We start from the raw sequence: 25,845 nt of genomic DNA, 5'->3' as shown, positions 1-25,845 counted from the left end.
CCTGGGGACGCCGCCGAAACTTGCGCTTGGAATAGGTAGGTGCGTTTTTCCTGGCTCCCACCCCATTCCTTCTCGCTCCCGCCCGCCACCCCTAACCTTCTACCCCAAGGACTACAGGCGAACTTCGCCCCGAGGCTGCAGGCGGCGGATGGCGGCTCCCGGCTGTGAGCGGCCGGTTGAGTCCGCTCTGGGACTCCTGCCCGAGGTGGCAGAGCCTCCGCATCCTTCTTCTCCCGGTCTCCGCCGGCCATGGGGCTCTGGACCATCTAGGGCAGAAGGGAGGTCGGCCTTGTTCGCAGTTCAAGCTTCCAGCGGGCCCTGGGGACGCTGCCCTTCGAGGGCTCGCTGGGCTTCCCAGGCGGCACTTTTATCAACCAACTCCTTCAGTTCTGAGAGGGAGCCTCCTCGCCTCGGCTCTCGCGCAGAGCCCAGGCACTCTAACAAGTGGACCTGGGTGCTTGGGGTGAGGATGGGAGGCTCGGTCTAAAAAGAAAGAAAGGGGAGCTTCTCTGGCATCCCTCCCACCCTGGAGCGTTCGCCCGGGGCTCTGCCACTGGGGTCCAGGTCCTGCTGTCTCCGCAGAGAATATGCCCAAGGGCTAGGACGCACTTTAGTACCTGTTTGCTTCTGAATTTCTATTTGAGCCTCACTCAGGGAGCCCGGGTTCCCGGGGGAACTCCAGGACCTCCTAATCTACGCCGCCGTCGAGGGCCCCACCCGATGCGTCCTCCCTAGACCTTTGTCAATCTTTGTCAAAAGAGACAGTCATTACAACCCAGGCGGTGCTCCAGGAGCCGTCGGTGTTGACTTTAACCATGCGCTCCAATGTGCGGGTTTGTGTGTTTCCGCATTTCATCCAGAGACGTGGTCCCCGAGATTCAGCAACGGCCAGCATATCTGCGAGCGCCAAGCACTCGCTAGGCAGGCTTGGGGAAATGTAACCTCACTTTCTTCCACTCCATAACAGGAGGATTGCCAATTTAGTTTCAGGATGCTTTGCCTAGAGGCGGAGAAGGGGAGATTGTTAGCGCTACTTGGTAAGTGGATGTGTTTGCAGTCAGGAGTGTATTTAAACATTTCAGTGAACCCGATGCAGTCAGTTGTTTACAATTGCGGAGACAGACGATCTCACTCCACTAGTAGATGTTTCCACGTCTGTGTCGCCACTGGGAGAGTAGGGGCGGGGGCGGGGGCTGGTTTGCAGCTCGTACTCGCCTTCGGCAGCTTCGGGTTGAGCAGATCTGCATCACTGCTACTGGCGATATGCTAATAGGGGTAGAAAAGCTCTACATCTCCAATATGAAACAATTGGTCAGTAAACGTCCTGAACTTAACCGTTTTTTTCCTGGGATACCAACCTGGAGGTGTTTTTGAGGTGGCCCAAAGAAATACAAAGAGAAGTTCTCAGTGCCACAGAAAGGAAATTAGTAGCCATTTGGTTTTAAAGACCAAAAGGAAATGAAACATCCCAGTGCACTCTAATAGGTACTGCTAGATTAGCGTTTAATTGATCGCGTTTGTGACAAGTAAATGTCGCAGACAGCTTCCTTGAATTTTAGACTCTTGTTCTGTGATTATAATTAACAAGCCAGGTAACAATGTACTGTGAGAATCAATTGCTACTCTTAACGTGTTTGAGGAGAACATGGCAAATGTCTGCTCTATTATATTTTTTGGCTGAAATAGCCCAGTTCATCTTCCTAGTCCGAAGTCTTCTGATCTGGAGCAGTAGATACTCCAGTGTTACCAAGAAAGGGCAGACCCTAAGAGGGAAAGGCTTAAAAAACAAAATTAATGAAAAGGCGATCCACACCTTTAACTTCTGCTCCATGATTACCCAGCATCTGCTTGCTTGCTCACCCCCGCTCCTTGCTCTTCATATCTGCAATGTGGGGAAAAATGAATTTTCATAAGGCATAGTAAGACCCTCAAAGTAAATAACTGGAGAAACAGAATCCCAATTTTGCCATTTTAGTTCAAGTTCATAACACTATTTTGTGATGCATTAAATAATTTACTATTGCAAAATTGGGGTTTTTAAGGGTAATTAAAAGCTTTCAGGTATGACAAAATAATGTTGAAAACTTTTCATGATTAAAGAAAGTCAAAATATGCATTTAACAAGGGATCAGGTAATTCCTAAAATAAATCCATGCTCTAAATATTATTTAAAAGTTTTCAGGTTGTTCCCCAGAATGTTTCTGAAAAACAGGTGTTTCTATAAAACAACTCTATGAAGAAATGTTAACATTTTCATAATAAAACTAGTAGAGTCCAGTCCTAAGAACAATGTCAGATATACATAGCAGAAAAAACCCACAAATATTTTTGCATACATGAAGTAGTATTTTCCATTAGGTTTAGGTTCCAATTATGAATTAGAGACAGTCATGTCATTTGACAAAATATACAGTGAGGCTAAAGGAAAGAATGCTTTGTAGAATCATTGTGCTGTAAAGGTGATTAAGATTTCAAATATTCAAACGTATAGGTGTATTAAAATAAAATTGTATTATACATAACTATCATCACATTCAAAGGCCTAATTCAGTCTGAATACCCTAGAAGTCTCAGTGTTTCAGTTCAGCTATTATATGTGTAAATAACACCGACATAATCATAGTTTCCCTCATAGTCATTGATCTTTTCTGATACCTTTACCAGAAAGATTCTTGCTGAAGCAGAACAGTCTAGCATTCAAGTTTATTCTACATGATATTACTTTAAATTGTCAAACTGCAAAACATTCCTGATATGTTGTTTCTGAAAACAGAAAACTTAGTGGAAATTTATTTTCCATGACAGCCTTAAAAACTTGGAAGTAGTAAGAAATTTTAGTGTTAATTAATAAAACAAAAATTTTTCATATTCTATGTTGGAGATAGACATTTGGAATCCATATAATTTTTGCTTGAAGCTTGCTTTTCCTAAGTCATTCAGTTTCAGATTTAAGTAAACCTATCAAGTAGTTGGTATAGATTATGGTTAATAAATTCCCTAAAGTTTCCCAAAACAAGTTAATTATTATTATTTATGCATTTATTTATTTACTTACTTATAAATGACCAGAGGTCAAAAGAAGACCAGTACTTTGAATAACTGACTCAGTGATTAATTTTTTTTGACGAAAACAAATTTTCTTATAGTACTCATTTGTTCTCTCTCTCTCTCTCTCTCACACACACACACACACACACACACACACACAGAAGCAATTGCTTGTGAATGCCTTGAATCAGATATAAAACATGTACAATAGCTTTATTAAAATTATATATATTTGTTAAATTGCTGTGGATTTTAACCTCAAAATTAATAATCCATGCGTACTTAAAAAGCTTCCCATCACTTAACATTTAGAAGAAAGGTTTAAACTGGATTCCTAGTATGACTACAGGCAGATGAAAAATATTGTAAGGTACAGAATTTAGCAATTGTGACCAACAGCATATACCCAGGACTGGAAGTGTAATTGCTGATTATCAAAATTAAAAGGAATCAAATTTCAGAAATGCTCACATATACCACAATTTCTTTAAATCATCTACAGATTCTGAGTATTAGATTAAATCACTATTTTGAATGGAGATTGCTATTATTTTTCCTTCCCCTAAAAGGTAAAAATATTCTGAATCCTGGCTTAATATATTATTTTTATTCCTTTCTGTTTTCCATTGATTTTTTTTAGAACAGAGGAAAGTAAATATCAAATATAACCAGCTAGAACCATGCTTAGTTTGAGCAGGTGAGTGCTATAAAAGGCTTCACACAGCTTTTGATTATTCTTAACAGCCTTGATGACCAACCATAGGTGTCTGTTCAGTATTCAGTGCTCTGTTATGGCAATTTATATAATGTATAGAGATTTTGTAGTTTGCTAGACGTGCTGTGGTACAATTTAGCAAGACCAGCAAAATTGCTTACATTTGGAACCCATGAAAAATAGGGCTGAGGAAATTGGAATATGATGGCATAGACTGAAAATTATTATATAACAATATTTATATCAATTGCAATGCTAACATTTCTGTATAGAAATTAAGCTAATTTTAATTTGAAAAGTAAATATTTTTACAGGTGACGTGGATTCCTAATATTTTAAAATAGTAACTTAGAGTCTAATAAATGAAGTCTATTAGATTTTTATGTAACTTCAGGACCCATTTCAAGGCCTGGACGTATAATCTTGGATAATTTACAACTTAAAAAATTATTCTAAATTGTACTTCCTGTCCGAGCCTCCACTTTAGGTAAACAATAGCATATGGTGAAACATGCATATATGCCAACTAACCACTACCTCTTGGATGATGTTTTCAATGTGATGTAATGATTCTGAAATATTGGATTCTCCACCCCCGCTCTACTCTAACTGTAAGAGTGGAGAAGCTAATTGGAAAATGGACACATAAAAACATGTTAAAAATCTCTTTTCACATGGGTGGATAATCCCCTATGAAGTTCTTACCTGGGAGCCTTTATATTTCTGTTTATGGTAGATATGTGCCAAGGTTAATATTTTTTTCTCTGGGTGCTTATGACAAATTTCTATGACTGAATCTAGGTGACACCCAAATATGTGACTGCACCATTCTGTTAACCATCCAACTGTTTGGGGTGACAAACATCTGGTTGTTTGAGAAAATTGTTTATTTAGTTTCTGGGTGTTTTGGAGTCACTTAACAGGCCGATGACCCTTAATATCCATGTCAAAAGAGAAAGAAAAAATAAAATAAAACACTTTAAAATACATGTAAGATATCTTAAACACTCTTGGGTTACTATAAAATGCCCAATGAACTAAATGCCATCGTGAATCTACAGCCTTCTATAAAATGTATAAGGAGATGTTGCTTGCATTCTACAACAATTACAGAAACAGAAACACACTGGCCTTTTCAGCAAGCCAGGAAATTAAAAACTTTAAGTTCAATTCTACACCCTACTCCCCCTTCCCTGCCCCCACCCCTGCCCCCTGTACTGATTCATCAGTTTAAAGAAATTGACTTAAGGGGCTTGATGCAGTGGCTTCTTAAAATTTCCTGTACCTCATTTTCCACTGATTGTGCTACTGCCGTGGAAACTAGATGGGACAGACAGCTGGGAGTCACTAATTCAGAATGGGAATCTGCTTGTTAATTTAATTTCATGCCAGCCTGTTGGTCCCTGAAAGTAACTGTAAAAGGCTGGGGAATTGAATTTGCTAGAAATAAGTGATTAAGCCGAATGAAAAATCAGTGCCATCTCTGTCATTTTCCTGAAAATCTTACTACAACCCTCTTTGTCCCTACTCAAGCAATTTTTAAAAAATAATCACAGAAAGAGAAGTTTGATTTGTGCATTCCTATTGGTATGTATGTATTCTATGGAGCATTTTTTGTTCTAATAGAACATTCACAGCTGTAAAATAGTTTCATAATAGCTATTACATTGAAAAAATATGTTCTTTCAAATTGTGATTTTGTAGACTTTGAAGAAGCCTAGTTAGTGATGATAGGAAAACATAATATAAATGATGCTTGAATTTTCCAGTAGAATTTGTTATTTTTCCTTTTCAAATAAAAAGTCTTATTGCAATATCTATGCCCCACTTTTATTACAGAGACCAAATGCATTTGAATACATTTATGTGAAATTTGTAAAACAGTCATTTTACCAGTCACCAGAAAGCATACTGATTGTTTTAATTTTATTCGACTAAGTTGTAAATTAATAAGTAGTCAACAATGAGGAAATTGCCTTTTAATGTTTCTCATATTCTGTTGTAATGTTTTTGTGGCTGATTATGAGTTATGAAATTAAATTTTGGAATCACAATCTCTATGATAAGCTGAATTGCAATCCATGTCAAGTCTTTTGCAATACCGGCTAAAGTCCTGAGAAACTAATATTATTTTTCTGTCAATTTGTAGCTGTAAGCAAATTTCCATATTACAACTGAGAGAAGATCTTTCATAATGAAACAAAGAATGGAAAGATAAATATATGTAAAGGTCAGAAGGTATTTTTCTGTTTTAAAGTTAATAAAATTTCAAAATATATATGTTCAAGGTAGAATTATTAATGATAGAATGAAGTAGTTATTCAAAAGTTTAGGAAAATTAATATCCACATTTTTACAGTTTAGGGAATACTGAGAATATCAGTATCCAGTTGTTGAGTGTTGAATTACATGTATTTTATTCTTTGGTTTATTTTTTGTTACTTGGACTATATCTGTGTGATACTAAAATCTGACTAAAACTTAAAAAAATTGGGACAATTATCACGGAACTTGTAGAATTCATAATATCAGTATCTTCTTTGTCATGTCGATTTCCTCTAACCTTTCAGCAGATGCTTGCATTTGGATGAACAATGGAAAAAGTCATTCATTCATCTGGATGGTTCCAGCTTCCACTGTTTACTCAAATCTTCAGTTTTTATGGTTCTATAGCCTCGATTTCCCTTTTGAAATCACCATATATTTATTTTTCAATTGTTTTTCTATTTAGATGAAAGGTATTGTAAGTATTCAGGATGCTGATGCATATTATACATATATATGTAACTTTCAATAGAATTTCTATGCGTTTATATTAAAGGAAATCCACTTTCATTTTAATGTTTTAATGTTTGGAATTGACTTAGTGTTTTTAGTTGCCTGTATGCATGATGGTTTTTAAACAGCCAAAATAAAAGTACATGGCTATCAGTTTGGATACTTCTGGGAAAATCTGATCACTGGCGAAGGTCAAAGAGAAAATTTCCCAGTTGCATGGTTTTGCATAATTGGTGGATTCTAAGCGTGTATATTACCTCTAATGTCTCTATCTGGTTTAGACACCTGTCAAAGAGAAGGTGCCAGATTAGATGGACAATTGGTTTATTAGATATTGCAATCCCTATGTCCCAGCTGCATACAGACATTTTAAGAAAACTCTTCAGTTGTTCAGAGAAATTAGAAAGAGATACTGCAGATGGCTTATCTCAATAATCCAGGTTTTTTCAGGTACATTTAAAATTAAATGTCCTAAGAGATGATTAATTCAGGAAAGTTATTGATAATGAACTCATCTTATGCTACACATCCTTTGCACCTATGATGATACCTTATTAAAGGTGTTTCAATCTTGCTAATTACCACCTGTGTTTAACTATAGAGGTGTATAAATATACTATAACTACACAGTGGCTGGAAGCCTTCTCAACCTAAAATTTTGGTACTGTTTTTAGCTTACTCAATTCCTATCAACAAAATGTTTGTGGTCAACATTTTGAATTTATACTCTGTGCCTTATCCCCCTCCTGCCTTTAACATTAATGATTTTCTTTTTCAAAGCTGCTCTGCTTAATTGTAAGCATTTGAGTGATACTGATGTGTGATCTGTTCTATTAAGTAGCCCAAAAATGTGTTTGTGTTTATGTGTGTGGGGCTGACCTTTTTTAAATGAATATCTATGAAAACATACATACATTGTGGACAAGGATTTCATAAGCATCATTTACAGACACATATAAATGCATCACTTATTTGCTTACTTTGTACTTCAAATGAATATGTTTTTGTGACTGTGACTCATTATACGCTTAAGCTTTAAGCAATGTAGGAAAGCATTTTCAGAATTGTGAAGCAAGTCAAAAAAAAAGAAACTTTTTTGGAGAAGATAGTATTAATTTCACTAATGAGATCTAGTGACCGCTAAGGGAGAAGAACAGTACAGTTGATTGGCCAATTAATACTTATTGCTTAGACTTGAGAATAATCTTACATTTTAAATTATCAATAAAATCACTCTAATTCCTTCCTTCCTTCCTTCTTTTCTTCCTTCCCTCCTTCCTTCTTTTTTTTTTTTCTCTTTTTAAACTACTTTTAAGGTTTGGGTTGGTATACAGTTTTAAGAGAAAGGAAATAGGCTTTAGGACACTCACTAAAATATTGGGAGTGATTACTCTTTTTATTCTTCTTCTGATTCTGGCCAATTCTTTATATATGTTCCAGATAATTATAAGCATAATATGAGATATTATTATTTATATTTTTTTTCAGTTCGTACCTTCTTTCAGTTATCTTGGGTAGGGGCTATAATGTCACACTGCTTTACTGGGTTGGTATTTATTATAGATGTACTCTGTTCATGTATTCATATGCTGCTAGTACATTTGTGATAGATCTTTCCTGTTTAGTCTAATAAAATCTCAACACTTAGGTGTGACACCATTTATTTTTGGTTTGGAATTCATGAAGTGTCAACATAAGGATACTACATTTTCTTCATTGTTTTGTTCTTTTCCCTATTTGAGATATTGCTTTGATGAAACACTGGACAACTTGTGAAAGTGAGGTAATTTTAATGTAAACAATTAGAATTCAGTGCAAGGGAAATATTTTAACCGGTAATTTAACATGGAAGAGAGAAAATTTTAACAATTTACTTCTGTAAAACATGGAATAAAGTATCCTTAAGAAAATGTGTAAAACAGCAGTAGACATAGTGAGAGAACACTGGTCCCAGGTATTTAGCAAAATACTTGGAACTGCTTTACTATCAAAAGGGAAAAAAATTAACATTTACACCGATAATCTGTGACAATGGGTCTTGAAGGCCCCTGTTTTCCACAGAGGCTCTCCAGGTCTCATGCACTGGTCTCTCCTTTTACTGAAAACTTCAGTATTACATAGTTTTGGTTATATATCATAGAACAATTTTGATGAAGGAAAATTTTCATTTGCTCATTCTTCCATTTATTCATTTACTAATTTATCAAACCTTCTTCAATGCCTCTGTTTACCTGGTGCTACAGAGACATTAAAAAATCATCTTTGGGAGACAGATATATAAGCATACTCTCGTCATATAACAAATGCTATAGTAGAGGAATAATTAGAATGCTCTGGAAACTCAAAGGTTGATATAGTTTTATAAATAATCAGTTATTTGAATTGATTCTTAAAGAGTGTCTAGGATGTTTTTTAGTCAGAGAATATGGAGAATCACATTCCACATGACCTTAGGGCTGTGAAAGAACACTAGGTTAAATTAGCAATGGGGAATACCAATCTAGGACAAGAGAGTGCCATTTTATTTCCTATCCGAGCCTGGGGAACAGAGGTCAGGGATAACGTCTTATTTTATTTCCATTTATGTGTCTGACATACAGAAGAGGCTTAGTATGCGTTTGTTGAATGAATGAATGGGTTGGTATTTTGCTGCATGGAGATAATCCTAGAAAATCGTGTTTTTCCTGAGGTTTATCCAAAATTAAGCAGTGTGCTATGTTGTAGTAGCGTCAACTGAACGAGATAAGGGGTTTTAAAGTGAGGGCAAGGTGAATCAACCTTGTTTTAGAAAGACATCACCAGTATGGAGGAAGGATTGAAGTAGATTAAAGAGTATAGTAGCAGTGAGACCAATAAAGAGGCAGTACTGCAACTGTGACCAATTATGAGGACATGAACCAAGGCAGTGACAGTAAGGATGGAGAGGAGTGGACAAATTTGAGAACCACCCATAAGGTAGAATCAATGATTCTTGGAAATTGATTAAATTTAGGGTGTGAGGAAGAAGGAGGGAGTGACTCTGAGGCTTTTGTCTTGGGAAACTAGGTAATGCCATGAAGCAGAATAGGGAACACAGAAGAAAAAGTTGGTTTTAGTGGGGATAATGCAGCCAGGTTTGGACTTATTCAATGTGAGACACCAGCTAGATATCCAGATGGAGATGGATTGTGCCAGATGGAAATTACAGATCTGGCTGGGCACACTGGTTCCTGCCTGTAATCCTAGCAGCTTAGGAGGACAAGGAAGGAGGATTACTTGAGCACAGGAGTTCGAGACAAGCTTGGGCAACATAGTGAGACCCCATCTCTTTAAAAAAAAAAAATTAACTGGATGTGGTGGTACATCTCTTAGTCCCAGCTACTCAGCACTCTGAGGTGGGAGGATTGCTTACTTGTGCCTGGGATGTTGAGACTGTAAGTGAGCCATGATTGCACCATGGCACTCCAGTCTAAATGACAGAGCAAGAGCTTGTTCTAAAAAAATACAGATCTGAAGATAAAGTCTGGAATTAGAGATCTGGGTGTCATCAATCAACATAGTAGTTGAAATCATAGGGGCAGGTAGGTGAGCTTAGCTAGAGAGTATATACAGTCATCTTTTGGTATCTGTGGGGACCGGGTTACAGGACCCCCCACCATGGACACCAAAATCCACAGATAGTCAAGTTCATGATATAAAATAATATAGTATTTGCATATGACCTAAGTATATACTTTAAGTCATCTCTAGGTTACTTGACAATACCTAATACACCAGACGCAAGGGTGTGCATGCCTATAGTCCGAACTACTTGGGAGGCTGAGGCAGGAGGATCCTTTGGTCCCATGAGTTTGAGTCCAGCCTGGGCAACATAGCAAGACCCCATCTCTAAAAAAGAAAATCTAATACAATACCTACACATCACTTTATTCACAAGGATTCAACAAAGTACTTGCTGTGCAGCAAATTCAAGTTTTGCTTTTGGGAACTTTGTGGAATTTTTTTTCGAAAATTTTTGATTCACATTTGATTACATCTACAGATGTGGAACTCATGGATACAGAAAGTTGACTGTATAGAGTAAAAAGAGAAGCAAAGATGAAATCTTGAGAAACACTGCATTTAAGAGTTTAGTGAAATAAGAGGAGCCTTCAAGAGAGAGGAAGTTAGAATAAGATCAGAGAGGTACAAGCCATGCAAGATAACAATAAAATAGAAGCTAAGGGAGGAAATAATTTTATAAATGCCATTTGGGCAAAGACATGAAAAAATAATTCACAAGAGAGGAAATAGAAATGGGAAATGGAAAAAAAATAACCGAAAAAAACCTCAACCTTCAGTAATCAACATAAATGGTATTCAATGAATATAAAGTTTCTCTTATGCAAGGCAAATAAGTTCTAGAGATATTTTGTCCAACATAGTACCTTAAATAACAATACTGTATTGTACGCTTACAATTTTAAGAGGGTAGATCTCATGTTAAATGTTCTTACCACAATTTGTATGTACATGTACACATACAAATTAGAAACAATAAATGCCTGTTTATTTTAAAAATTAAAATAATGCTCAGTGCAATTTTTCAAGTCCCAAATGTTAGTCATTCTTGATTTCTCCTTTTTAACACCCGACACCCAACCAATTAACAAATGCTGACTCTACTTTCAAACTATATTCTTTATCTGAATAATTTTCTTCTCATTCATTACTAACACTCTAGAACAAACCACCATCATTTCTTACCTGGACTACCGAAACAGCCTTCTAATTGATATCCCTAGATCCATCTTTGTTCTCATATAGTTTTTCACACAGCAACCAGGATGATCATTTTAAAACTTAAACAAGATCTTATGATCTGTCTGCTCTCTGGCTTCCAAAGGTTGACTTCTCATCACACTTTAAAAAACTTGAAAAATTTAAAAAATCTTGACAATGGCCTACAAGGCTTTACATGATTTGGTCACTATTTATTGGACTTCATGTCTTACTATGTCCCCCCTCAAACATTGCTCATAACCTTCTAGCCATATTGCCCTTTGATTTGTTCTTTAAACATGCCATGCATTCTTTTTTTTTTTTTTTTTTTAATCTCAGGGCCTTGTGCCTGCTTTTTTATCTGTCTGAAATGATTTTTCTCCAAGGTTTCTGCAGACTTTACTTTTGTTTTAAAATAAAGAACAGAAGTTTATTTTCTCACAGTTTTGGAGGCTGGGAAGTCCAGAATTAAGGCACTGACATTCAGTGCGGGAGGCAGTTACTCCTTCTGCTTCCAAGATGCTGCCTTGTTGCTGTGTCCTCCAGAGGGAAGTACCCTGTGTCCTCACATGGTGGAAGTTGAAAGGGCCAGAAAAAAAAAACAAAAAAAAAAACCTAGCTTATTCCTTGGACCTCTTTTATAAATTACCAATCCATTCATGTCTTAATCACTTCCCAAAATGTCCTGCCTCTTAATACGGTTGCATTGGGCATTAAGTTTAAACATGAATATTGGAGGGGATATAAACAATCAAAAAATAGAAGTATATGATAGATCCTTTTTGACTCTTTCAAGATCACACCACCATAATAATGTCACCAGACAAGGTGAATGGAATATTCTAGCATTACAAATAATAATAAAAACTAACACATATGGAGTGCTTCCTAGGCAAAGCACTGTCCTAAGGACTTTATATGTATTAACCCATTTAATTTTCATTCAGACCTCTCCAGGTTTACTTTCTTACTTCATTCAGATATTTGATCAAATGTTCCTTCATCATAGTGGCCTACTCTGACCATCCTATGTAATGAACTTTATTGTCCTTCATTTTCTATGCCTTTATCAGCTTCTATTTTTCTTTATATTACTCATCATTAACTGGTATCATACTGTATTTTTATCTTATCCACTTTTCTAGAATATTAGTTCCTTGAGGGCATGAACTTTGTTTCTTTTTTGCTCACTACTGTATCCATATCCCCTAGCACAGTGCCTGATACATAGTAGGTGATTAATAAATATTGGTTGAGTAAATGAATGACTAATAAGGACATGATGAAATATTAGTTGGTGTAGATTTGGCAGTTTGCTGCAAAAGCCTTAATAATGTTCATACCAATAATTCTACTTCTGGGACTTTGTCCTAAATAAATAATATGAAATAAAGAAAAAACTTCATTTACAAAGATTTTTGCCAAGCATTATTTGTGATAATAGAAAATATGAAGGAACCCAGTTGTTCAACAAGTCAAATACTATGTGATTTATGATATATCTAGACAAGGCAATATATAATGGCCATTAAAAAAAGATGTTTCCAAATATTTTAAGATAAAAGGAAAATGTTTATGTTATACTACCAAACGATAATCCAAGGTGTAAAATTATATGTATCCAATATGTAAGAAAGAAAAAAGACTTGGAAAAGATATACAAAAGTACTAAAAATGATTATTTCTGATTGAAAAAGGTGGGTAATAGGTTATTTTTTCCTTTATTATCTGTATTTTCCAAATTTTCTGTAATTAGACTATATAACTTTTATCAGACACAGTGTATTTACAAAACAAAGAAAACCATTAAAAACAAAAAAATAAATATTGCCATATGAGAAGTGAGGTTTGGGAACAAATAACAAAGAGAATAAACCCATTTTTCTTGAGAGATGTTGCTGGAGGGAGAGGAATATGCCAGTTTTAGCGAAGACCAACTATTCTCTGACTTTATTTTGAAGAGGACTACAGAAGGGAAAATAATCGAGATCCACTGATCCAATCTGGTCTTCACTCACTAGAGAACCAAAGAGGGCGGAACTTACCCTGCTAGGATTTGAACAGGATGTTCAAGGGAAATTGCACAAATTAAGTCTTCTTCATATTGCTGTGGAAAGCACTAGGAATTTTCTTCATGTAAAACAGAAGTGATTACTCACTATATTTCTTCATGTCATGTAGTAAAAACAATTAAGTCAAGTTAGACTATAGATTACTTGGCTATTCAGCCACAGTCACCTCCAATGGAAAAGAAGAAAAATAGCATTGACAAGTTTTGGCAGGTCTCATCATTAGAAATGCCTATATTGCCAGAAAGAAAAGAAGCTTCAGCCAATAGTGTAAACCGAGATGTTCTCTAGGCCTTAAGGAAGAAAGTGACAATACAGAGTGTTGTAGCATTAATTGTCTGAGAGCACTGATCATTGTAATGGGAAAACTGTCTCTTTTATTAACACAATTATTTTCTACAAAGTCTTTGAATAAATGTCCCATTAGAAAAATTGCATTAGGAGTTTCAAAGCATATATAGTGATGTAAAGATATACTCATTAATAAAATAAAGTGTGACCTATATGCCGCCCAAAGTCCCTTGAAAACAGAAATAGCATTAATATAGGTGTTAAAAATTACAGTATAATTAGGTAATTATTTTTAAAAAGTAAAAATTTGTACCGTTTTCTAAACTAATAGAAATCATACTTTTAACATCTATTTGAGAAAGATATCTATCCATACACATGTTTGCATATTCACATTATGTGCATATTCATATATACACATATTTTTTGATGTCAACATCTTGAACCAGGCTTTTAGGCCCTTCTTCTGCTCACCTCCAATTTATGCATTTTATCTCTATAGCCAATCTCTGCTGATAGTTTTGTTTTAAGAGGCTGAGAACTGAAGGAAGTAGAATATTATTATCTATGTAGGAAGAAACAACAGGCAGTGGTGCTAATTAAGGTCTGGGCTAGATGATCTCTTAATGAGCTGTCCAGGTTTGGACATAGGGCTCTGCTTGCAGGGTCTAGCCTATCTCCAAAACCAATAGTCAGTCCTGTGAGATGTATTTTTAACATTTGTTTAATAGCTACTGCTGTTTTTGCCTCTGGTATGCATTATTTGGCTGAGTTCAGTGATGGTCCTGTCAAACATTCTAATTTCTTTTTCTTAAACAGTAGTTAGCCCACATTCAGTATTAAGACAGTGAACAGTTTCTTTTTTGGAAATGAATTCTTGAGTGGAATAGAGAGATGAAGGGTGAGGGAAGTTGTACATGTTGGGAATTGTTAAGTGATGGCAAGTAACATAGATCGATGTATTAACTGGCCTTCTCTAGTCATAAATGGGGTGACACACTCCTAAAGGAGCCAGCTTGAAAACAATGGAGAAGTGAGCAGAGAAGAGCCCTTTGTTTTTCCCCAGTCTTCTGTTTATCTCACCAAGGCAAGATGCTACATATAGGGCAGTTTATTTTTTAAAGCATTTTTTGCTAGCCTCCTTGCAGAATCAGCCTGGTGTATATGAAGCCAATTTCTACAGACTTGCTCTGGTATATGCAGCACAAGAGCCAGAAATATTTTTTGTAGTCTGGATCTAAGTACTTTCTGAAATGTCTTCCCTTGAAAGATTCTAACTTAGCACTATTCTGGAACCACATGAATATCTGAGCAGAACTACGTCTTTTTTGAGCAACATTAACAGTGATGAAAAATGCACATCAGGCAGTTAGATTGCAACTAATCAAGAGCACCACTTCAGCCTAGTATGAATGATTTATATATAGTGCATTGGATATAGAGATCATTAGTAATAATGTGATACCCTGTTGTCATTATAAAGTCACCTTGGTGATCTTTGTAAGATATTTGTAAGGTGACAATGATGTTATTGACCTGCATTTTAAATATGGCATTTAAGTATTGTCTTCTGTCTTGATTTACCGGTAAAAATTTTAAATTGTTTACTCTTACTACTGAGATTTTTCCTCAAATATAAAAATAATACATTTGGGGATTACTTCATTAATAAATTGGGACCATAACGTTAATTAAGTGCCAATCATAAAATATTGGAATGTTAAATTTTGAAGTTTCTTTTTTCTTCTGCTTTAATTTACACACTACCTTTTCTTTTCTTTTCTTTCATTTGTTCTTTTTTTAGACAAGGTCTTGCTCTGTCATCTAGCCTGGAGTGGATAACACTCTAGCTCACTGCAGCCTCAACCTCACAGCTCACTGCAGGCTCAACCTTCCAGGCTCAAATGATCCTCCCACCTCAGCCTCCAAAGTATCAGAGACTACAGGCACACAGCACACTGCCTGGCTAATATTTTTATTTTTATTGTAGAGACAGGCTTTCACTCTGTTGCCCAGGCTGGTCTCGAACTTCTGTACTCAAACGATCCTCTCACCTTGGCCTCCCAAAATGCTCGGATTACAGGCGTGAGCCACCCTGTGTGGCCCACACTGCCTTTTCTAAAATGGATTTTTGAAGAATTAAAAACATGTAATAACTTTCTATATGTGAGTAATATATGTTTATTATAGGAAAGTTAGAGAATACAGATACACAGAAAGAAGAAAATCATATATAATTTACATACATATATATCTAAGCTCAACTCACATTGTGGTTAATTTATAATGTGCTTATTTAAATAAATATTTTTGAACATCTTTCTATGTGAATAAAATATATTAGATATGTGCATACACACAGACATATATATATACATACACACACATAAACACACAGACCTACACACAGAGAGAGACAGAGACAAAGAGAGACAGAGTTGAAAAAAACCACCAAAAAATGAAAAGAAAAATATATAGTCCCCTTTCCCCCATCTCTTCCAGAATGTCATTTAGAAGCAGCAAATTAAAGACATACATAGAAATTATATGAAGTGATCATTAACATCTAACAGTTCCCATATTATGTTTAGTGGCTGCTTAGTAATCCATCACAGAAATAAATCCTTGATTTATTTAACCAGACTCCAATTATTTGATATTTAGGCAATTTCCAATATTTATTACTATAAAAACATCATGAAAAATTCTTATACATACCTCTCTGTATATATCTCTGATAACTCCTTTTGAAATGTTTAAATGTAAAATAACTTGATCACAAGGAGGACGTATTCTTAGGGGTTTTGGTACCTACTGAAAAGTTGCCCTCCATAAATATTGCACCAATTTTACATTACTAATAAATGACTTTTTTCTTTTTTGTTTTTGAGACAGAGTCTTGCCCCGTCACCCAGGCTGGTGTGCAACAGCGCAATCTCAGCTCACTGCAACCTCTGCCTCCCTGATTCAAGCAATTCTCTGCCTCAGCCTCCCCAGTAGCTGGGATTACAGGCACCCACCACCATGCCTGGCTAATTTTTGTCTTTAATAGAGATCGGGTTTCACCATCTTGGCCAGGCTGGTCTTGAACTCCTGACCTCGTGATCCACCCACCTCAGCCTCTCAAAGCGCTGGGATTACAGGTGTGAGCCACCGCACCTGCCATGAATGACTTTTTAAAAGTTCATGTGTTAAAAATCCAGGTGACTTCATACTGGGTATATATACATCAGAGGAAGAAGTGTATCTCTCAAGTGGAGTAAATTAGTAGGGATCATTATATAATAGCACAGCTCCTTCCTTAGTGCCAAGCATGGCACATGGGAGACTGTCTTAGTCTATTTGTCATGCCATAAAGGAATGCGTGAGGCTGTGTAATTTATAAAGAAAGGAGGTTTATTTGGGTCACAGTTCTGCAGGCTGTAAAGAAACATGGCAACAGAATCCACTTCTGGTGAAGACTCAGGAAGCTTCCAATCATGTCAGAAGGTGAAGGGGAGCTAGCATATTCAAGATTAAATGATGAGAGAGAGAGAGAGAGAGAGAGAGAGAGAGAGAGAGTGCCAGGCTTTTTTTTTTTTTTTTTCAACCAGCATTTCTCATGGAAACTAAGAGTGAGAACTTACTTGCGTGATAAGGGCACCAAGCTATTCATGAAGGATCTACTCCCATGATCTAAACACCTCGTACCAGACCCCGCCTCCAGCATTAAGGATCAAATCTCAACATGTGACTTGGCAGGGCCAAACCAACCATATCCAAACCACAGTGGAGACACATTTTATAGTCAGTTTTATACCTGTTGAATAAAAGATGCCATGTGGGACGTTGGTAAAAGGACTGAACCAAAAGTGAGGGGACATGCATTCTAATCCTGGCTCTGCCACTAACCACATATGTGAGTCTGCAAAAGCCATTTAAGCTCTCTGGGCCTTAGTTTCCTAATCTTATAACAGAGTTGTTTGAGAAATAGATGAAATACATATATGATTTTTTTTATAAATTGTAAAGGACAATTTTAATGTAAGAAATTAGGACTACTATAAATTGTTTATACTAGTGGAAACTCCTTGAAATTGTGGGCATTTCGTCTCAAAATGACTGGTATGTTGAGTGAAAATTGAAAAAAGGAAATTGAATAGTGTTCAGTTGGGAGAGTCTATGTGGAATGGGTGAGAATTTCATACTCCTCCAGGTATACTCTTCTATAATTAAGAAATTATTTGTTAGCAGCATAATTAATATAATTAGTTGAAATTTCAAGTAGACCTTTTAAAAAACGAACCCCTTTATCTCTTGTGAATTGCACAATGAATATTCTTATATTCACAACCCTCATCTGCACTTCCAACCCTACCCTACATGTATCTCTTCCATTCTTTCATATAAGGACTGCTTTGGATTTGAATGCACATATGTTTGAAGGATAATTTGGCCTAATTTGTTTACAGGAATTACAAGAGTGACCTTTATTCCGCTGTTTCCTTTTTGATTCCCATAACTTCTGGACCTATCAAGGTATGTGCATTTTACATTGAATTTTACTTTGAGAATTGAACACATAGCTACATAATGTGAAAAGAATGGAATGTTTTGGTGATATAGTCTGTTATATTTATTGCATGTCGTGTAAATGAAATGCATCGTTTTAAAATTTTTAAAGTCTGTTTGTCCATTTTATAGATAAGCTTGTGTCTGTACCTCATAATTTTTAGTCTTTGCAAAAACAAATATGCAGGCTGTCTTACATGTCTGAATAATTCTGTGACCTTTTCCACATACAGCTACTAAAATCAGGAGTCTTCTTAACTAATGGGAACATCTGCAGAGTGTGTAGGAACAGCAGTAGCCAGAGAAGATGTTTGCAAAACTATTTAGTAGTTCTTACTGACTACAAATAAATATTTCTCCATATCAATGGAACAGATATTTCCATTCAGAAAATTTTACTGGCATTAATATTTGCCTCCTGAAATGAATGTTTTGATTCTTTAGTAAAGTCTTATGTAAAATATTTGTATTTACACAGGTATTGCATTCATTTGTTTACCCTTCCATTATACCTTCTCTTCATCTATCCATCTATCCATCTATATGTCCAATAAACAGGTATCGAGCAACTTTGGGGCAAAAGTTATTGTGCTTTTTTTCGTGGTAAATGTGCCAATGTAGGTATAATTCAAATGGAGCTTTGAGAGTGTTTGCTTCTCTATAGTCAGTCCACTGTTAGGTGGACTACATGAGAAAATGTGGCAAGATGAAGGATCTCCCTCATTGGTTTTAATTTTTATTAAAATATTGGTCAATGTTCAGTCCTTAGTAACTAAGGCATAGAAAGCATTGATTTTTTTTCCCTTTGCTACCTATATCTTGCAATGCTATGTGTCATTACTCAAATGTGAATTCTCATTTCAAGCTGTAAAAAAGTCAAAAGGATGATCTGAATTTGTGGTAAGTCTTTGGCATCACTTGATACTTTCTTTAAGAGTATGTAAAAAAGAAATCTGCAAACTCTCAGAATTTGCATTGCCCTTCTAAAAATATAACACAAATATCTCATTAAGTGTTTCATTAATTGGGCTCCAATTCTTGGATATTAGTCTGTATCAGAAATTTAAAATGGATTTGTCAGTTTTGACTATACATGTAGTTCTATTAGCCTTTCTTTCAGAGGTACTGTCTTTAAGGGAATACTATTGCCAAAAAGTTCAGATTACTATAGGAAAAAAAATGTAAGATCAGAAAATAAAATGACATTAAAAGATAAACTTACTTAAAAAGTAAGTCGAGATTTTTGCATATAATGTCGTTTGTGAAAATAATTTTTTTAATTTGGTAATTGTGAGTCTGCCAGTTGTGCAATACTAATTGCAAAGTATTTTTCACACTAGGAAAGTTTAAATGTGTGGAAAATGTTAGTCTTACTAAGCTAATGTGAATGAATGGATCAGAATGGAGAGGAAAATGCCTGACAGACCCAAAGAATGCACACTTATAAAAATAATTGGCACTAAATATTTAAAAGTTTCAGAGAGCAGCTAGTTTCCCTCTTTTAGAAAGACAACATGACATAGTAGAAAAGCCGTTGTTTGTCAATCAGAAAGCCTGGGCACTACTCTCAGTCTTATATTAGTAATACATTTCTCATCAGGTCACTTCTTCACTCTGAGCATTGGTTTTCTCAAGTCTATTATAAAAACTTTGGGCTGAACAACTCCAACTGTCTTTCTGTTCAAACACTATGATTTTTAGAAAATTCAGGGCTGTTCTCAGATATGCAATATGGAATCAAGATTAGCGATTAAATTGGAATACACACACCATTTAAAAGATTGCTCCTTGTTAAGTGGTTTAGTGAGTTGGTAATAGTATATTTTTCCTTGATTTAAAGCAATTGTGTATTCTAACGCCACTATCACTCACTCACTCCATCCGTACTAGTACTGGTGTTATAATAAATAGTTTCAAGCTGAAGTTTAGCTAGTAGTCTTGAGTCTTCCTCCTTGATGAAAATGCTTCACTTTGGGATGCTGCTGTGCTTCTTCTCTGTCAGTCTGTTGGAGTTCAGCAAACTATGTTTTCACCTTCTTGCATGACGGTCATTCAGGGTCAAGCAACTCTCTGTAACTTGAAACCATCCAAGTGCGTAACCTGATGACTTCAGACTCCCCAATGCTTTCAATCTGGCACCTTTCATGAGCATTGAGTTCATATTAAAACATTTAAAATATATTCTCTTTCATCTACATATCACAGCAGTAACAACTTGGGCACAGGACAGTGCCTGAGAACAAATAACCACTTGTAGTTAATGATCTGAGGGGCAGCTGAAGGACCATTGACTCTTCCTAGTCAGTTCTTTGTCCCTATAAAATGCCTACTTCTGAGGTGCCGAGCCTTCAGTAATTTTTCTGTCTCACATCAGATTAAGTAGTGACCATAAATAATAGCATTTAATACATAATAATAAGATGTGGCAATGCAATAAAATATCAACAATTCTAGTACTATATTAACATGGCTATTCTGATGAAACCAAAAGAATGAGCAGTAAATGAAGTTCATGAATCGTAATATTTTAGAAGAGACTTTCACCTTATTGATTTGAAATGAGTTATAAGAAAGAATTCATTTGGTTTAGGGGAGCAGTTCCCTTTCTTTTGCTCTGTATTCCACTGATGAATGATCTAATTTAGAAATAATAAAAAATGCCTCTGACATCTATTTTAAATTGATTTTTAAATGGTGTATGTTCAGCTTTTTCCCCTCTTTTTTAGCAGTAGATTCATTTTTCTAGATATGTACAGCTCTGAACTAAGTTACAAATACAACTCTACAAATGTTCTTTTCCAGAAGAAGCACTTTTTATTTATTTATTACTGTGACAAACATTTATAAGTCTCTACAGTGTGCCAGGCATGGTGCTAGGTGCTGGGGAAACAAAAAGTAATATGGAACATAGTCCTCACTCATAAGTTCATAGTAGAGAGCTAGGGACTGTGCTATACACAGAGAAATAAAATAATCAAGTGTTGTAGGTATGGAGTTTCTATGAATTTACTTGCTCATGGTATTTTTAAAATAAGTTTAAAAGATTCATATATCAAAACCTACTAAGGCAATGATGTGTGTAATCTAAAATAGCTCTCCACTCAAATCTACAGGAATCATTGGTTATGGTGGGAGAAATGCCCCCCCCCCCCCAAAAGATGTCTGTGTCCTAATCTCTGAAACCTGTGAATATGGCGTGTCATGTGAACATGACAAAGAGGAATTAAGATTGCAAATGGAATTAAGGTTACTAATTGGCTGACCTTAAAATAGGGAGATTATCCTGGTTATCTCTGTGGGCCCAATGTAACTACAAGCATCTTTAAAAGTGGAAGAAGAGAGCAAAAGAGAGAAAAACAGAGAGATGGGCCCATGAGAAGAACTTGGCCTGATTTTACTGACTTTGAAAATGGAAGAAGGGGCCATGAGCCAAGGAAGGTGGACGGCCTCTAGAAAGTGGGAAAGTCAAGAACACTGATTCTTTCCTAGAGCCTCCAGGAAAGAATTCAGCCATGCCGATACCCTGATTTTAACCTATCAAGACCCACTTCAGACTTCTGACCCCTAGATCTCTAAGATAAGTCTGTGTTGTTTTATGCTGTCAATTTTGTGGTAATTTATTACAACAGCAATGGCAAACTAGTACACTGAGGTTTACTCAGTATGGAAAATGTAAGGAGGAGTCTCTAGTTGTTGATCATGATTACTGAAAGGCATTCTTCATGCTGAAATTGGTGCACAGGGTTATTTCCCTAGTGACCATTTTTTCTAGATATCCATATCAGATCCCTCCATCAGAACTACAGCGATTTGTGAAATCCCTGAAAAACCTGACAATTCTGTCACTCCCACTCCCAATTTCAGAGAGAATTTAGTCCTCCTTCCCTCTCCTTCTGTGGACCACTTGTGCTCCCTCCTCCTATCCCCTTGTCCCGTATCCCTCCACATTGATGCCTAGGATACAAGGTTTGTTGATAAGTGAGAAGTAAAAAATTATCTTTTTTCTTTCATGGAACACCCGCAGCAGGAAGAATGATATAGGCACTAATATCCTAACAGGTTACCCTGGCATGGGTTTCATGACAATCTAGGTGTTGGGTATTAAGTAGAGTGTGAAACTGAAGTTTCAAGCTAGTGGCCAATTGCTCAGGGCCAGTCCTCAGATACGTTTGTTTGCAACCCAGAATGGTTTCGCTCCTCTCTTCTCCTTTTCTTCCTTTTTAAAAATGCTGTAGCTTGAGTGTGTCCTCTTTAATTCTGTAGTAGAGGGCAAGTGCATATGCTTTGGGGTTTAAAACCATGAGAAGATCCAATTCGGCCACATATTGACTGTACAGCTTGGGCAAGTAGATTAAGAATAATCTCTCTAAATCTCAATCTCCTAACCTCTAAGATGAGAATAATAATTATACCTCACAGAGTTGTGACGTTGAAAATGGCATGCAAATAATTCATAAAACTCCTTGCACAATGCCTGGCATATAACATAGTGTATGCTCAATAAATATTAGCTATTACTTCTGCCACTATTATTGCTATAGTAAGGGCACAAAGGATGGGCAAACAGTTTCATCTGGTAGGGGAATGAGAAGCAGATATCTGGAAACGCTTCATGGAGGAGGTAATGCTAGTAATACTAGGGCCAGGCATGTGAGTGTGGACTGCTGGAGAATAGGGAATGGTAATTTGGTATTGTCAGATGAACAAATGGTAGGGATGAGAATATGTTCTAAGCAAAAGAATAAGTGGCAGAGAAATATCAAATACCCTGGTCTCTTAGGGAAACTGCAATCAGTCTTTACAGGTAGAGGGTGATGTGGAATGTAAGCATGAGAAGAGATAAGCATAGAGAAGTATGCTGGAGACAGATATAGATGGGTTTCCCTAGCCTGTATCCTACTAAGGTGCATCTCTTTTTTTCCTGTAGGCCAGTGGTTTTCTAATGTTGCTTGTGAAATTTGAAGTTTGGTTTATTGCCCACTGAACCTCTTTCTTGCTTAAGGGCAACCCCTGAAACGGCTACCTAAGAACACTGATTATTTTATTTAAATAAATATATATTTTTTATTTTTATTTATTATTTTTTTTTAGAGATAGGGTCTCACTGTGTTGCCCACGATGGTCTCAACTCCTCAAGTGATCCTCCTGCTTTGGCCTCCCAAATTGCTGGGATTACTGGCATGAGCCACCACACCTGGTGGAACATGGTTTAAAAGTCACTGCTCAGCCGAGCACGGTGGCTCACACTTGTAATCCTAGGACTTTGGGAGGCCAAGGCAGGTGGATCACTTGAGGTCAGGGGTTGGAAAGCAGCCTGGCCAACATGGTGAAACTCCGTCTCTACTAAAAATACAAAGAAAAAAAAAATTAGCCAGGCGTGGTGGTGTGCACCTGTAATCCCAGCTACTCAGGAGGCTGAGGCAGGAGAAACATGGGAGGCGGGAGGCGGAGGTTGCAGTGAGCCAAGATTGCACCACTGCACTCCAGCCAGGGAGACTGAGCAAGACTCCAACTCAAAAAAAAAAAAAAAAAAAGTCACTGCTCTAGGGAAGGAGGAACTAGAGAAAGACGTCACTAATCATGTTTGTGATATAGAGGGCCCGCCCAGGTGGTAGTATGGAGGATGGATTGGAGGAATCAAATATGAAGACCAATAAACCAGTTAGGAGACTACTGCTAAAAGCTAGATAAGAGATGATGCAGGCAGATGGCAATTACCAATGGTGATACCAATGAAGAGACAGAGTTGAACAGTGATTCTCAAACTTGAGTGTGCATCAGAATTACTTGGAAGGCTTGTTGAGAAACAAATTGCTGGATCCTACACTTGAGTTTCTGTTTCAGTTGCTCTGAGGTGGGGCCCAAGATTTTGCCTCTCTAACAAGTTCCCAGGGGATGCTGATGCCACTGGTCCAGGCACTACACTTTGAGAACCATGCGATTTGAGATATGCTATGTAGAACTGACAGGCATGGGTCACTTATTAGATATGGGCATAAGGGAAAGGTTTCTGGCTTGAAAGGCTAGTCAGATAGTGATACTATTCAGCATTACTAAAAGCAAGTTTAGGCTGAGTTGAAAAAGAAAATGTTCATAACCCTAGCAAGAGAGGGCAGCTAAAAATCTTTATTATTTTTTTTGTAGAGATGGGGTCTCACTTGGTTGCCCAGGCTGGTCTTGAAATTCTGGCTCCAAGCTGTCCTCCCGCCTCAGCCTCCCAAAAGCACCAGGATTAGCACCTGGCCTTTAAAAATCTTTAAACAAGATTTATGATCAGATCCTAGGCTTTCTTCTGGGCAGCTTGATTCTATACTTCTGTACTACTAGCTTCTCTTGCTCCCAGTCCACCCCCATTTATATGCCTTGGTGCCATTCACATTCTGGAAGTGAAAGTACAACTCTGGGAGGGTGTAGAATAATGGATTCCATTTTATACCTGTTGAGTTTGGTGAGCCAGCAGAACATCTAAGTGAGAAAACCTGAAAAAATAGTTTAGGCATTAGTTTTTGTTTATTCATTTTTAATTTAAAATGAGGTCATTTCCTTATTTCAGGTTGGACATTAACTCTTCTTTGTGCAAAACTGGAGGAGTCAAAATATAGGTCAATTTTTTTTTTTTTTAGGAGATGGGGTCTCACACTTTCACCCAGGCTGAAGTGAATGGCACAATCATTGTTCACTGCAGCCTTGAACTCCTGGGTTCAAGCAATTCTCCTGCTTCAGCCTCCTGAGTGGTTGGGACTATATACATGAGCCACCATGCCAGGCTAGATTGAGCTATCACGTGCATATTTGCTGTCAGTCCTATAAGGATTTTTGAGTGTTAAATTTGCTCATAGCTGACAATCATCCTTTTTATAGTATAGATCAGTGAATCCAAAACATGTTTATTTTAAAATTCCCCTTGAACACCTGTGTGACCTAACTTTCTCTACATTACTTCCTTACCAAAAAGGAAAAATCAAAGTATGGCGGAATATCCATGTGGGTAAGTAGAAGAGAATAGAAGAGTACCATACAGATTGACCTTTTTCTTCTTTTCTTTCTTTTTTTTTTGTAGCTTATTTCAGTAATGGTCAGATATTTCACTGAATCTATCTCTCTAAGGTTGAGAGTAGGCAAAGGAAAGATCTTAAAACAAGATAAAGTACCTACATGCAATGGTGAGATGAGGAATAATATAGGGAATTTTGAGGAGCAGTAGAAGTGAATACTAAACAAAAAGGATTAAATTGATAGACTTGATTTTGTTGCAAGGGGGCAGTTGTACTGGTAAATCAGTCATTTTATATCCTTACAAGTATTCTAGCATATTAAAATTATCAGTTTACTTGTCAGCTTGCAGTTCCACAAAGCTGTGGAATCATCTAAATATGGGGAGCAAAAATATGATAAGATGGTCAATTATAGTCATTCACTGCCAAAACTTCCTTGAAAGGATACACTTAACTGTATCATTCATTCTCCTTTGAAGGCTGCTCATCTTAGAGACTGATTACGTACTTGTAATTTGTGGATAGGACAGCCACTCATACACTTCCATCTGCAAGGCTCATAAAGAACCTTAACTTGTAGACTCAATTCAGTTTCTTGTAACATTTAGCTCTGAACTTTCGAGGAAAATAAGATGCATTCCTTAGTACTTATTCTTTT

This window comes from Pongo pygmaeus, chromosome X (genome assembly GCF_028885625.2).
Source record: "Pongo pygmaeus isolate AG05252 chromosome X, NHGRI_mPonPyg2-v2.0_pri, whole genome shotgun sequence".
NCBI classification, from domain to species: Eukaryota; Metazoa; Chordata; class Mammalia; order Primates; family Hominidae; genus Pongo; species Pongo pygmaeus.
This window is presented reverse-complemented; position numbering follows the sequence as displayed.